This window comes from Cavia porcellus, unplaced genomic scaffold, assembly GCF_034190915.1.
Source record: "Cavia porcellus strain 051 isolate PalLab524CR breed Dunkin Hartley unplaced genomic scaffold, mCavPor4.1 scaffold_7, whole genome shotgun sequence".
Taxonomy (NCBI): domain Eukaryota; kingdom Metazoa; phylum Chordata; class Mammalia; order Rodentia; family Caviidae; genus Cavia; species Cavia porcellus.
Genome location: NW_026947490.1, coordinates 79,635,522 through 79,651,791, shown reverse-complemented (window position 1 = coordinate 79,651,791; position 16,270 = coordinate 79,635,522). Strand labels below are relative to the sequence as shown.

The following is a 16,270-nucleotide window of genomic DNA, read 5'->3' as shown; positions in this document are numbered from 1 at the left end:
CCGGACCTGGTGTTGTGTGTCTGTAATCCCAATGCTTTGGAGGGTGAGGATCCCAAATTGGAGGCCAGGCTGGGAAACTTAGTGAGATCTTGTCTAAAAATTAAAAACAAAGCAAAACAAAACAAATTGCAAACATCAAAAGAGGTGGGGCTCAGTCTGAGAGCCTGGGTTCAACCTCTAATATCACATACACATACAAAAACAGATCAAATGATAGAAAGTTGTGCAGGTTTACGGAGCTTTACTAAAGCTTTACCAAAGATGTTTCGAAACACTCATGGTCTTGTTTCATCCTAGCGACTCTTGTCTTGAGATTTTGATTTTGAAAGCAATAAAAATATGTCCAAGGAAAAGTGAAAAATATAAAACTTTTAAAAACCAAAAGTTTTCTTTTCCATCGTTTCAATGGACCCAGGACCTTTGCAATATTTCTGCAGTGTAGAATTGTTATCTTGTCAAAACTTTATCTTTAGTTTAGTTTAATTATCTTTAGTTTAGTTTTCACTTTCTTATTTACATTCTCTTTCCCTAGAATAATCAATAGAACCTCTAGCCCTTCCAGCTGTGACTGTAAGTGCAAACTTTTCTCGAGCACTTTATATTTACAAATGACACACATAATTGTAAAACAAAGTGTTTTACAAGAGTTACCATATGAAAACTTTCTAGGATAGTGTGTAGTGATGAGATTTCTAGAACATACTCTTATTATCACCCAAGAAATATGTAAGTTCTGTTTTTATAGATTAGAAAAACAAGGATAAAAAGTTTAAAGTTGCCCAACATTCTGTAGCAATTGAAGGATGGAATTGGGATTCAGATTTAAGTCTTTCAGACTTCAAATTACTTCATATTTTTCAATGAAATTATATCTTTATTAATTTTAAAAAGCCTAAAATTGTTTCTCAAATCTTGTCTACAGTTTAACTACTTTAGTGATTAAATACAAGAAAAAAACCTAAAAATTCAATCATGAAATTTAATTTCAAAAACTTGATACTGATATTTTTAATAATTCTAAAAAACTTTCATCTATGAAAAAGTGTGCTGTCAACTATTTTTATATAATTCTTGCAAATAAAATGCTACTAATGTCTCAAATTACTGTAAACATTAAAAAATTACATCAAGTAACTTAGGAAATTAGAGGTCAGTTACAACTTGCTTTTTTTTTTTTTTTTTTTGTGATACTGGGGATCAAACTCACAACCTTAGGCTTGTTAGGTAGGTGCTTATGCCACTGAGCTAAATCCCCAGCCCTGTGTCTTGCCTTTGGAGAGGAATGTTAACATCTGTCAGTGTACACAGAGGTGCTGGGCTTGACACAAGATAATGAAGTTGAGGAAAAGGAATTAACTTTGTGCTGATTTCATTAAGGTTTATATTTACGAGTTCTGCAAATCTGCAAAGCTGAAAGAGCGACATTAAACCAATGAGAAAAATTTAAATTTTAAAATTATATGCTTTGACCTTAACTTGACTTATTCAGCAAGCATTATCTCAGACCTATTATATATTACACCTACAGAATATAGCACTGTTTTTTATATTACTGAAATTTAGTATCATGAACAATTCTGTATACATATAATTAAAATATACCATATAATATTTATAGCAATTCTAATTTCTGGGTTACCTATGTATAAACAACATACTATGCTACATGTTCATTATGTAAAAGTATCTTATTTAAAATAGACTTTATACTGTATTAAACACATAAAGGTAAACCATTATAATAAAAACTTTGCACTAAATTTCTTAATATACCTGCTTAATATACTCTGCTATATATATTATTATATATAATGATACATTATATATTGTACTTGAATATTATGTTTAAATTTAATAATGCTCAAGCAATTTTTGAGATCAAAGTTGTGAAAATTTTTGCTTTGCTTATCAAGTCATAGAATGGCTGATTTGAACATATTCTATAGCAAGAAAGAAAATGTTTTATTTTGTCTAACTAAATGTTTCTCAAGTATTTCTACCACAAAATTGTTTGCTGTCAAGCATTCAATAATATTGCATGAAATGGACCTGAATAAATACCCCTTCAGAGTCACAGGAGTTAAAATTCCAATCTGTCATACCAAGTGCTGTGTGATGGTTCATTTTGATTGGTAACCCAATAGATTTGATCCCTAGAGGATTAGGAAAGCCAACTACGGATTAAATCTCTGAAGCTGTGAGCCAAAGTAAACCTTTTCTCCTGTACCTTGTGTATATCAGGTGTTTTGTCCCAGGATTGGGAAGCTGACTAATACAGGATGAAAATAGAGCATGAAATAAAATAAAAGTAAAGGAAGTTCCTACAACGTAGAATACCTTAAAATAATACACTAGTATAAAAGTGAAAATCATCATCAAAAGCACAGTGAAGTTTCTCAACTGTTCTTAGGAAAGATTCCAACTGTTCTTAGGAAAAGGTACCTTGTTAGGTGAGCAGTAAATTTGTTATAATGTGGTTCACTGCATCAGAGAGCTGCAGAGATCCCAGTTGTTGATTCTTTGTAATATTTTCTCTGTGATTAGGGTTTGGTGTGTAAAGTGTTTGCCTACCCCAGGTCTCTATCTTCTGGCAGATTTAGTGTTTGTTTTAACATTTGGCTCTTTGATCCATTTTGATTTTATTAGCGTATACAGTGAGAGACATGAGCTAGAGGGTTGGCTCTTATTCACTGATCCTTTGTGTTTTTGTCTCAATTTCATTAATTTTTGCTCTGATCTTTATCATTTATTGTACACATTTTGGATTTAGACTGTTGACATTTTTCTGGAACATTAGATATATTTTTATATTACTCATTTGGATCACTGGATCATTTAATGTGTACAGTCATAGCTGTAAGTTTCTTAAGACTGCATTCACTATGCATCTCCCTAGGATTTGGTATGTGTTGCTTCCATTGTCATTGGATTCTGGGAACCTTTTCAATTCTTTCTTGATTTCTTCTGGTTTTCATTGATTATTCAGTAACGTATTATTTAACTTTCGTGTGTTTTTGTAGTTTCTGTGGTCTCTTTAGTTGTAAGATTTCTAGTGTTATTCCAGTATGACCTACAGTGTACAAAGGATTATTTCAAATCTTTTGCATTTACTTGTGAATGTTTTATATCCTAACACACAGTCTACTTTGGAAAAAGTTCTATGTGCTGCTGAGAAAAATGTGTACTTTGCTGTTGGATGAAGACTCTATAGATACCTGTTAAGTCCATTGTTTAATGGTGTGGCTCAACTCTGATTTCCCTTTTTGATTTTTTTCTTTAGTTGATCTACTAGTGCGCATGGGATATTGAAGTCCTCCCCTGTGATTGTTTATCTGTCTTTTTTATGTCCGGTAGTTTTTGTTTTATGAGGCACACTGGCATTCAGCATATGCATATTTTAAATTGCCATAACTTCTTGTTGATTTGCTTCCTTTTACCAGTGTGTGGTGACCATCTTTAGCTTTTCTGATCAGTTTTGGCTTGAAGCTCTCTGCATCTGAAAACAAGAGAGTTTCTTTTTCTTTCTTCTGAAGTATGGAGTATTGTAATCTACTTTTCTTCTTTTAGTCTCTGTACTTCTTTTTAGATGATAGACGTCTCCTCTCGGCAAATACAGTCTCATTTTTTTTTTTTTATCTAACATGACAGTCTGTGTCTTTTGACTGGGGAGGTAAGGCCGTGACACTGAGAATTATTGTAATATATTTGTTGAATCCTGCCACTCCATTATTTTTCCAGCACTGATTCCTCCCTCCTTTTCTTTCTTTCTTTATTTTTTTTACTGATCCCTCAATTGGATGTATACTTTCTTTCTGGCTCGTTAGTGCTGGTGGCTTTTCAATCACTAAGATTCCCTTAATGATATTCTGTAATGTTGGTTGAGTGGGCATGCCTGTCTTTAGGTTTTTATTTTCATTTCTCTGTGAATTTTGAAGGCCAGTTTTGCAGGATATAGAAGTTTGTGTTGGCAATTATTCTCTTTTAGGGCTTAAAAACTTCGCTTCAAGCCCTCTTGGCTTTTATTGTGGGGAGGGGCTGAAAGTGAAGATCAAGCACACATCGGGAGCTAGAGCAAGGCCAGCCCACGAACACAGCGTGCCCAACATCAGTTATGTGAACAAGTTTTTCCAGCCTCAGAACACAAGGCGCCCAAGGTGAGCTAGGTGAACAAGTTGTTAGGTGATCTCACCTGACATCAACCTGCCGAGTGCATACATAAATGTACTGCAGTTATTGGGTGGCTTTTTTCTTCCATGAGGAGAGGAGGCTCCACCTGACCTCAGTTTTCTGCATTTTGATTCTTGTTTTCATTTTTTCATGGTCCCTCCCTAGGCAATTTCTCAAGAGCCATGCCGGACATGGCATTTTGATGCCTAAATAGGGATTCAAGGTGTGAGGAAACTCATCATTTAGCAGGTAAGAGAATACCTCTAGTTATGTGCACAAAAGGGAAAGAGGTGTATTGATATCATCGATATTGGTCCCATCAATATTGTCAATATTGACCCCATCATCACACGCAAAACATGGAGCACACAGGTTCTCAAGAACAACAGATATGTCTAGAAATCGTTGCTGTGTTATTGATTCTTGTAATTACATTTTTTGGTGGATCTGGCTCAGGAGTGACTTGAGAATCACACACCTGCGGAGATGACCCAGAGGATTTGACTGAGAACATTATCTTAAACTAAACCCCAGTCAGAAAAAGGATAGTGGGGCCACAGCCCCTTTTACTTTGCATTTTATAGAGCTCATAGGACAACAGGTTATGGCCTCCAATGACTGGAAAGGGATAGCTAAAGCATGTGTAAATCTCAGGGATTATGTTATGGTAGAAGGGAAAATTTTTTTAGTTGTGTGTGGATAAGGCTGCTTGCAGTGCAACTCACAGTGTGGCCATTACAAAAGACATGTTAACTGGAGAAGGTGACTTTGTCACAAATAATCACTTTAGTTTTAAATTGCAAGTGTATGAACAAATTAAATAATTGCCACAAGGACTTGGAGGGAACTTCTTTCAAAGGATGAGACATCCCTTGATTTGACTTCCATTCACCAGGGTTCTGATGAGCCCTTTCAGGATTTTGTGGCATGCTTATTGCAGGCTATGGGAGGATTATCAACAACACAGAGGCTGGCAAGCTACAACAGTTGACCTTTCAAAATGCAAGGAAGTTGTGTAAAGAAGCTTCCCAAGTGCACAAAACATGAGCTACAATATCTGAGATGATTCTAATTTGCAGACATTGGCCCCTTGTATGTTCCACAAGGCTGCCTTGGCAACCATTGTCCCTGACTAATTGTCCACAGCCTAAGGAAAGAGAAAGAACAAGGTTGCTTGTTCAGTTGGGCAGGGTGGGGGCATTTTGCCCAAAATTGCTCTGTTGCACCTGTAGGGGCAGCACAGACACTGTCTGTCCTTTCACTGAAACCTTCTAGTATCTGTCCAAAGTGCAGATGAGAATATCCCTGGGCTAAGAAGTGTAATCAGAGACTGTTGTGGAGAGCTGACCTATCCCAGGAAACTTCCAATGGGGCTTGCCCTGGCCCTGCCTAATAGTGGGGTGCTTTCCCTAGCCCCCCCCCCCCAACCCTACCCTCCACTGCCAAGCATGTTTCTGACCTCTGGCAAGCAACAAAAGACAGTAAAGGCTTGGATCTGTGTCCCTCCTCCGGGTTTGTATGAACTCCTGAAATGGGGCCCCAAGCTGTTCCTACTGGAGTCTATGAACCTTTGCCCAAGGAACAGTGTGACTCCTTCTAGGCCACAGCAGTGTCAGTTTACAAGGTCTCCAAATTTTGCCTGGCATCATTGATGCTGATTGTACAGGGAGCTCAAAGTTATGGTTCAAACTATTCAACAACAGTAGCTGTGGCAATTTTTTTTTTAATTGGTACTGGGGATTGAACTCATGACCACAGGCTTGCAGGACAGGTGCTTATGCCACTGAACTAAATCCCCAGCCCTTGCTGTGGCAATTTTTTTTCCTCTTGACACTCTACATTGGCCAACTTTCCTGGTATTGATTGTCATCGCCCAGAAAAGTAAATGCATTTGTTTCTATCACATCTTTTCTCTTCCCTTCAAAAATAAACTCTGTTCCCATAGTTTTCACAGAGGGGTCCACTTTGGGCAGAAAAGGTTAAGTAATAGCTGTTTTATTCCAAATTGAGGATACCAGTTTTTCTTCTGCACAAAAGACTGAATTGTATATTGTTATATGGGCTTTGCAAGGTCATTCATCTACTCCCTTTAACCTCTTTTCAAATAGTGTTTGTGTTTGTGGTGTGGTGCACCACACTGAAAATGCCACTATACACCCTGGCCAAGAAGATCTTTTATTCATTTCATAGTCTCCAAACTTTTATCTATTTCATGGTCTACAAATTCATTCATATCATGTCCCCTGTTTTACTGGTCATTTACGTTCTTGTTCTCAATTTCTGTGAACTCTCACTCAGGGAAACACTGTAATAAACAGATTGCTGGCTACTGTCACTGTTACTCCCTCAGATCCAGTTTAACAGGCTTCTGCCTCCCATGCCACTTTCTGTCAAAATGCTCCTATCTAATGCAAACAGCTCCTTTTAACCCAGCAATAGGCTCAGCAAATTGTTAATGTTCCTCATGCATAATATATCTTCCCTCACTCCCTAGGGAGTTAATCTCGAGGGTTCTACCCTAATGATCTCTAACAAATGAATATCACTCACATTCCTGAGTTTGGCTCTCTATGCTGGGTCCATGGTTCAGTGGATACTTCCTCAGGATTTATTTTTGCTTCTTTCCACACTGGGGAAACAGCCAAACATGTCATTGCTCTTGCCTGAATGCTTTTGGTATCCTTGGGCACTTATGACTAACAATGGCCCAGCTTAAATGAATGCTGCTTTCCAAACATTTTGTAAAACCTTTCATATTTCCCTTACTATGGAAACTTTCATGGTGAAGGAACTGTTGAACATGCTCACCATATACACAAAATTCAATTGTAAAAACAAAAGGGGCAATCCTTCCTCACAAAATTCACATTTTATAATAGACTTCACTTGGCACTTTACATTATTAACTTTTAAAATACTACTAGGGTTGGGACTATAGCAGCAGAAAATTAGGTAAAGGGAAAGAAGCTAGGAAGCGTCCTTTGGAAAGATCGTCATGCTGGACAATGGAAGGGACCCAGCCTGGTACTATTGTACGCTGTGTCTTTACAGAGGATGTTGCGTGGCCTATCTGGGTATCAGAGCATGTTGTCTGGCTATATTGTAGATCCAGACCCAGATAAAGAGTTGGTTCCACCCTTTAAGAAGCTGATGCTCAGTCTCTTGTCAGTGATGTCTTGGAGACTGTGCTATCACCAGTAGATAAGGATGGGGCTAGATCCAACCTGAGGTCAATTATAGAAATTGACCCAGGATGCCCAGGAGACGTTAATCAAAAATGGGAATCGAAGGTCTTAGTAGCTGACAGAGTGTATGGAGAAAATTGGGCTGGGAGCTCTATGAAAGAAGGGGACACAAAAATTGCCAGTATTCTTAAGACAAAACAAAATACAGAAAATATATATTAATTGTAGATAAAATATTGTATTCCTTCCAAGTTCTTCTTGTAAGAGATCTCTGTTAACTGACCTACAAAAAAACTCTGACTAGGATTATTTATAGTTACACATTTCTAAAAGAGTTAGTATAATTCAATTTGGCCAAAATATATTTGAGTGCACTCTGATTTTGTAACCAGAATATGGGTATTTGTTTATTTGTATGTGTTATGGATTGAAAACTGGTGGTCAACTTAACACTAGCTGGATTAAATCAGCATGGTGCTGAGTGTAGATGTTCCACCTGAGGAAAGTTGTCAGCATAAACAGAGATGTGGAGAAGAGTGAGGCGTTGTGGGTTTCTCTAAATGTTGCTGTTTGAGCCATTGGTTCTCCTGGAAAACTTGTCATGACTAGCTTCCCCAGGGTGAGTTCGACCATTGTTATCGGAGGAGCTTGGGACCTTGTTGGTGAGTGGCTGTGGTTCACTTTGGTCCTTACATCGCTTCCTGGTTCCAGAGGGAAGGATGTGTGCCATTTAATCTCCAGGAGAAACTCATCATGCTGGCTTTTTGGCATGTAACTGACTTCTCACTGTCGGAGGAGCTCGGAACCTTGTTGTCATTGAGGATGGATGTGGTACTTTTCGGGCCAGCCCTGGTTCTTATCTTGAGCGTGACTTCTTAGCTCCAGTGTAAAACCCTCAGCCTATCAGCACAGCTCCTTCACCCCACTGGCATAGACTTTCTAGCTTCCTCCCCTGACCTTTATGCCTTCCCAGCACAGATCCATAAAACAGACTGGTGTGAATCCTTCCTGTGGGCTCTAGACCTCTAGTTGGACTCCTGGGAGGCACTGTCATGGCCTCTAAGTTTTCATCTGGAATCATGCAGGACATTGCTGTGAGATCTAGGTCCTTGGCTGAATATTCTAAGTTTTTAGTATTGTGGATACATTACCTGCACTTTCTTGTGATAAGCTCTGGGTGACCATCATAAAATAATACTATAAATTTTGTGTCCTGATTCTAATTGTTCTCTGCACAACCCCTGACTATAACAGTGTGTTTGTCCAATCTGTTAACAACTGTTTTAATTTGAGCTCAACAATTCTTTTCTTTTACATTTTTGGATCATTTGCTTACAATTTAATTTGGCTTATAGATTTAAAAAGCATGCTTCCACCTGGTTGCCAGCTGGTTAAAATGATGTCAAAATTGACTTTCTCATAGGTCATCAGAAATTGTTAAGGTAACTGTATAGAGATCCTTCAGGCTTGGGGAATTATTAGTCAGGGCTTCCTTTGATAAATAAATAACCTGTTTACTGGGGGAAAAAAAGCATATCCTAGCCTTTGTTCATTAATAGGAGGCCCCAATGGTCTCCAGAGCTTTATGGGAGACACCGCAATAAATGTTATTAAAATGTATTATTGTGATATGTTTACATTAGTCATTACCAAAGGTTAAATTTTCTAGACATAGTAAAGTGTTCTGATTTAAAGATGCTGTGGTACAACTCTAAATTAAGAAACAAAAGTTTTCATATGGCTATGACTATTGATAGCTATCAATCTCATGGTGTGTTAAATGTATTCATGCCTTTAGATGTACACATCTTCCAAAATGTAAAAAGGGATTGTTTATGGTGATAGAGTTTTTATTTTAGAATCAGATCTCAGTCTTTAACAAAAACTTATGTGATGTATATGCTATTTATATGCTATGATACTTAGACATGCCTAGACATTAAGCAGTCCACATGATGCTCACAAATTTCTTCAGTGACATCCCATTAAAGGTCACTAAGCTAGGCAAAAGCATCTTATGCACTAGATATAGATGACTTACTAAAAAAGCGATTCTATACCAAAATGGAGAACTGAAATGTGTTACAAAATTGTCATCATCATTGTTATGCTATAATATTATGTATGGCCTTTGATTTTAAATTTATTACGTAAAATACAGGTGTTTCTGTTAATGTTTAGGGGTTCAATTACTAGAATATTCATGGCTGGTAGAAAATAGTGGCTCTGCTTTGCGTTTCAAGGTGCTTGATATTCAGATAAAATTATAATATTACATTCACTACTCCCATTACAATGTAATGTCATAAGCCTTCATTTATGGATGTTCAACTACTGAAGTTTGGAGATCAAGAACTAGAAAGATGGGGCTGGGGATTTAGCTCAGCGGCATAAGTGCCTGCCTTGCAAGCAGGCAGTTGTGAGTTCGATCCCTGGTAGCGATAAAAACAAAACAGACAAAAAAAAAAAAAAAAAAAAAAAAAAAAAAAAAAAAAAAAGAACTAGAAAGACATGTGGCCTAGGAGGATGGTCAATATTTTGGTCCCAACCTGCCAAGGTCAGTGAGGACCTAGGACATAAGAGAACCTCTGCGGCAATATCCTGTAACTTGTTGAGTCCTGATCTTCTGACCAAGGAGATTGTTGGACCACAGAGGAAGAAGACTAACAGTGTATTGTGTGCCAAAGGAGAGTCACCAGGAAAGAAGCATCTCCCAAGGTTTCACAGAAAGCAACTTGGCCAAGCAATGGCTGTAGCTCATGCAGCTGGCTGACACTAACAGAAGAACAAAGAGGTGCTACATGGTTCCAAGATCAATCCTGAAAAGACTTAACTGATCTCAAAAGATAGCAAGAAATTCATTTTAATTAATACAGATCTCACTTAGACTTGGTCTTGAACATTCATCAGTAAAGTACAACCAAAAGATGTATAAAACAATGCCATGGTAATATGCTAGCTATAAAACAAACTCAAATCACTAACATCTTCTGGAGATTTCCGGCTACACTGGTAACTGACTACTGTTATGGCTTAATAAGGCTATATAGGGTTCATTCACTGCTGAATGAAGGGACCTGAAATCCTAGGGCTGGAATCTTTAGCTTAAGTGAATAAGCTCACTTGGAATGAAAGGAATTCAAGCAGCAGACGGTCTTCTGCAGAGTCCTCCAAACACAGCTCCTCCAACTCCAACTGATCTCCCATTACTGCAACTACAAAAGAAAGAAGACTTTATAGCTTGTGGTGAGAGATCAGCTTGCCATTCTGTGTTACATGCTGATTTTCTCTAACAGCTTTTGATATTCCCTCTTCATGCCAAATTAATGGGATTTTGCTTACAATGTATCATGGGGAAGGTCTTTGCTTGATATGTCTTTTTGAGTTCTGTATTCTCTATTGCACTTGAATATTTAACTGTTTCCCTAGATTTGGAAAATTTTCTGCTGTGATGTAAATGAATATATTTTGTTATAGATTAGAGACATCTAATTTTTTCTTTATTTCTATAATTCTGAGATTTCAAAAGTCATCTAGCAGTGGTTGAATACCTTAAAAAACTATTTTTTAGTGGTAATACTGAGTTTATGATCTACTACATACAGCTGGCTTTCAATTTCTGACAGTGTCTTCACATTGGTTAAATCTGCTACTCATGCTGTCTGTTGAATTTTTTGGATCTTATTTCCTGCTTGCTTTCTTTTCAATTTCTAATTCTTTACCAGAGTGGTTATTCAGATATTTTATTATTTCATTTAACTCAACTAGTCTGTTGTTCATTTCTTCTTTAAGCTCACAAAACTTTTTATCAGTAAATCCTTTCATCTCTTTAATTAAGTTCTCTTTCAGCTTACTAAACACCTTACCACTGTTCTTATGTATTTCCTCTTTGATATCTTCAAACATCTTGACAATAGTGTTTTAGTTATTTTCCTATAATTTCCTCTATTTCATTGTGCATGAGATCAGCTTTTGGGAAATTAAGGGTTTTTGAAGGCATTTTGTTGCCTTGTTTTCTCTTATCTCTATTGCTTTTGTGTTGCAGGTTCAAGATCAGTTAGGGCAGAAAAAGTCTGTCACTACTGTTAGAATCTCATTAGTTAGACTCACTCTCCTTGTCATGTATTCATTGTTTAGCTATGTTTTGGTGTCTATACTCCTCTTTTACCTACTCAGTGTAATATTTAAGGGTCTTGTTAGTTTTCGTTCTTCTTCTGGGAACCGAGTCCCTGCCATAATCAGAGAGGAGAAAACAAACTGCATGCAAACCAGATATTGGTGTAGTGTAAAAATGGAACAAGTATGCTACCATTAACCTCAGAAAGGAAATCAGCAATAATAATAAAGTCAAATATAAACCAGATATTGACACAACATAAGCAAAGCTACAATAACACTTAATAGAAAGAAGATTTGAAAAATAAAAGATTTGCAGTAACGGCAGACACAAAGAAAAAGTAACACTGATATACAGTAAATAATGAAAACAACTGTACTATATGTAGCAGTAGAAAAGATCCAACATTAATAGTGTAATCAAATAAATAGCCAAATGTTAATGAAGCTTAGTAGTAATAATAGTAACAGGGGAAAAGGTTAAAAATAAGTAAAAATTGAAAAGGAAAAGAAAGGTGAAAAGGAAGAGAGAAAATTGGTAAAGGTAAAGAATAAAAGACAGTTAACAGCATTAGGTAAAAGTAACAAAAAAGAGGAAAAAATGAAACCAAGACCCAAAGAAGGGAAGAAAGAAAGAAACAAAAAAGTTCCAGGAAAACAAAGGGTTACGAGTGCCAAAATCTCCTCTGGGATGTTTGGGTGAGTGGCTTCTTTCCAGAACCTGTAGTGTTGGAGTCTGCCAGACGTGGGGCCAGGATAGTCAGTCACATCTGGGGCATGGTTTGTGTTACACCCACTTTTTGGTGTGTGACTGCTGAGTCCTCCCTTCCCTTTCCTGCTCGGTTGGGTCAGCCAGTGGTGTGGTTTCTGCATTCGTTTCAGTGGCTCTTAATGTTGGTGCCCTTCTGTGTGCACCAAGTCACTGTTATCCCCAGCTGGCTTTATGGCCTGTGGATTTCTGAGGTTGCCCCACTGCTTGAGACCCCGCTGTCCGTATGGTCTGGTGCGTGGCACTCATCCAAACCAAGACATATCCCTGGTCACTCCGGCAGCTGGGAAAAGTAACAGGCTTCTGAGTTCTGTGCGGCAAGCTGGCAGGAAGGCGGGCCACGCGGTCTGCTGGACTGAATGCCAAAACTTTCAAACCCAGATCCCTGCCCTCCAGCCACAAGCAACTGACCTGGCTTCTCACTGCAGAGGGAACCACCTTCCTGGCCTCGGTGTGCTACTCGTGGGCTCTGTGGCAAGGTGACTCATGTGACTGTCTCCTACTAGTCATGGGGTAAAGTGGTCCCAGAAAATATGAAGTGTAGTTGTTCTATGACTTTTAATTCCTGTAGCAGTGTAGTCTTAAACAATGAAGCTCTTCCTCAAATGGCTCCTGATTATAACACTACAAAATATAGCAGGGGCTGCAGGGGATTTCTTCTGAGTTTAGTCTGCCATATAAAAAGAGTCACTTTCAAAGGAAAATCCCACAGTGTATCTTCAGCTTACAAAAACTGTGGGCTTTTCTTGGAGCTATTGCAGCTGGTCTGTTGTTTATTCCTGGAACTGCTAACCCTTTCCTAGCTTACCTTGTGTTTTCAGAGATAGAGTTCCCTCTCCAGGAGCCAGGGTTAGTGTTCCAGATGGCTGTGTTCTTTTATCTCTGTTATTTTTAGTTTCTTCACTTTTTTGGGGGAGAGTTCCAGTTTTCTTTCTTTCTTTCTTTAATTTAGAGGAAAAAAAAGCAAAACAGAAAAAAGGGTAGAAATAATACAGAATTTCAAAAACTAACACTAAGAAATCACTAGCTGATAAATTACATATTGTTATCTTAGAAGTAGCTGCTCAAGTTACAAAATCAAAGCATAAAAAGTGGGCAGACAATCAAACAATGACAGTACTAACTATTCTGTTTGATGAACTAACAAAACTTAGTAGTATGGTCATCTATCTTGCAGACTTAAACATACGTACAGTTACATCCTTTAGAGCACTTCTCTATCCTTTCATTATTACAATATATATTATACATTTTTGGTCTTATTACTTTTTCAGTTTTTATTATTTTTTATATTAGAGAGTCAATGTGATATCTACAAATATGAGTATGATTTATTTCACTTATGAGCATAGTCTCAAGTTGTCTCTACTTCCCTATAAAAGCCTCAAGGTCATCCATTTTAATATCCCATTGTATAAAAATACCACATCTTTTCATCCACTCTGCAGTTTATGGGCATCTTGATTGTTTCCAAGATTTAGCTATTACAAATTGTGCTTCTATGAACATGGGTGCACATGTATCGCTGTGACATGACCTTTTCAATTTTTCTAGGAAAATACCCACGAGGGGAATAGCTGGATTAAATGGAACTTCCAATCCTAATTTTTTGAGGAATCTCCATACTGATTTCCACAGTGGCTGTATCAGTCTACACTCCCACCTACAGTGGAGCTGTGTTCCTTTTTCCCCGCAGCCTCTCCAACATTTGTTGTCCATGGAGTTCTTGATGGCAGCCATTCTTTCTGGAGTAAGATGAAACCCAATGCTGTTTTAATTTGCATTTCTCAAATAATCAGTGATGGTGAACATTTTCTCATGTATTTATTTGCCATTTGTATATCTTCATCTGAGAAATGGGTGTTCATCTCACATGCCCATTTTTGGAAAGGGGCTTTTAATTTGGGGGCATGATGTTTTTCAGTTTTTTATATGTTCTGGATATAAGTCTTTTGTCTGAGGATTGCTGGCTAAAATCCTTTCTCATTCTGTGGGTTTCCTTTTCATTTTGCTGGTGATTTCTTTTGAAGAAAAGAAACATTTTAATAAGATGAGATTCCAGTTGTTGATTCTTTGAAGTATTTCCCATGTGGTTTGCATCAATTCTCTGCCTACCCTTATGTCTCCAAGAGTTCTACCTACCTTGTCTTCCAGTAGATTTAGTGTTTTTATTTTAATATTTAGATCTTTGATCCATTTTGACATTAGTTTAGTGCATAGTGACAGACATGGGTCTAGTTTCAGTCTTCGGCGTGTGGAGAGCCAATTTTTCCAACATCATTTACTAAAGAGGCTATCCTTCTTCCAGTGCACACATTTAGCCCCTTTGTCAAATATCAGGTGGCTGAGTATCTTTGTAATTGTGTTTGCATCTTCCAATTTGTTTCATTGGTCCTCGGTCTATTTCTTTGCCAGTACCATGCTGATTTTATCACTGTAGCTTTGTAGTATAATTTGAAGTCAGGAATTGAGATGCCTCCTGCCTTGCCTTTGTTGCCCAGAATTGCCTTTGCTATTCTAGGTTTCTTTCTGCCTCCAAATGAATTTTAAAAATGTTTTCTCTAGATCTGTACAGTATGTTAATGGTATTTTGATTGGGATTGTGTTAAATCTGTATAACAGTTTCAGGAGTGTGGCCATTTTCACAATGTTGGTTCTTCCTAACCAAGAGCAAGAATATCTTTCCATTTTTAAATATCCTCTTTAATCTCCTTTTAAGAGCAGTATACTTTTCAGCATCTAGGTCTTTTACATTCTTGCTTAGGCTGACTCATCTCCTTTTTTTAGATGCTATTGTGAAAGGCCACATTTCCATAACTTCTCTCTCTGTGAGTTTTTTCTGTATGTACAGGAACGCTATTGATTTTTGAGTGCTGGCTTTGTATCTAGCTACACTGCTGAATTTGTTTATGAACTCTAGTAGACTTTTAATGGGGTCTTCTACATAAAGTATCATGTCATCTGCAAATAGTGATAATTTGACTTCTTCCTTTCCTATCTTTATTCCTCTTATTTCTCTGTCTTGTCTGATTGCTCTGGCTAGTATTTCCAGAACTATATTGAATAGGAATGATGATAGTGAACATCCTTGTCTTGTTCCTGATTTTAGAGTGAAAGCTTTCAGTTTTAGTCCATTTAGTATAAAGTTGGCTATTGATTTGTCACAGATGGCCTTTATCAGATTGAGGTACTTACATTTTATTCCAAGCTTCTGTAGGATAGAACTTTTAAAAACAGCAAAGCAGTGTGAAATGACAATTCAGCAGCTTCAAGATGATGCCAAGAGGGGCTGGGGATTTAGCTCAGCGGTATAAGCACCTGCCTTGCAAGCATGCGGTCATGGGTTCGATCCCTGGTACCGATTAAAACTAAAAAAAAAAAAAGATCCCAAGAGAAACAATATAAGACTAATAGGATTCCATGAAGATGCAGGAGTCAATGCAAATGAATTCAGTAAACTACAGAAGTAATAGCAGAAAATTTCCCAAACATGGGGAAAGAATCTGATATTCAGATAAGTGAGGCATTACAGTCACAACCAACATAAATCTATACCCAAACATATAATAATTAATATCTCAGACATATAATAATTAACAACCCATATAATAATTAAGATTAGAGCATAAAAACAGAATACTAAAAGCTGTTAGACAAAAGACACAAGTCACCTAATCAAGGAAAGCCCATTAGAATCACAGCAGACTTTTCAGCACAAGCCTCAAGTTAAGATGAGCTTGGAGTGAAGTATTTCAAGCTCTGAAGTAAAACAACTTTCGACCAAGATTGATGTACCCTGAAAAACTTTCTTTCAAATTTAATGGAGAAACAAGATACTTCCATGACAAAAAACAACTGAAGAAATTCATGTCCACCAAACCAACCCTAGAAGAAATACTGGAAGACATACTAGATAGAGATAAAAGTGACCACAATCCCCAGAACAACAACAGAAAGAAACCACCAGGCAGGACAAGCAATGAAACAAGGGGAGGGGGAAGCAGAAAACCAACAGCAGGAAAATAACATGACA

General features: G+C 37.4%; 1 protein-coding gene across 3 annotated transcripts in view; it reads left to right on the top strand.

Moving 5' to 3' along the window:
* The window catches only part of LOC111755823 (skin secretory protein xP2-like), a 52,134-nt gene that overhangs the window by 5,847 nt on the left and 30,017 nt on the right, over positions 1-16,270 (top strand). The window contains exons 1-2 of one of the 3 annotated variants that reach the window (XM_063253890.1): positions 1,746-4,154; positions 4,333-4,416. The exons of 1 other annotated variant lie outside the window; for it this stretch is intronic. The gene's annotated coding sequence lies outside the window, so the exon portion shown is untranslated. Of the gene's footprint in view, positions 1-1,745; positions 4,155-4,332; positions 4,417-16,270 lie in introns of those variants that run through there. One more of the 3 variants, XR_002790378.2, reaches the window with a different exon arrangement.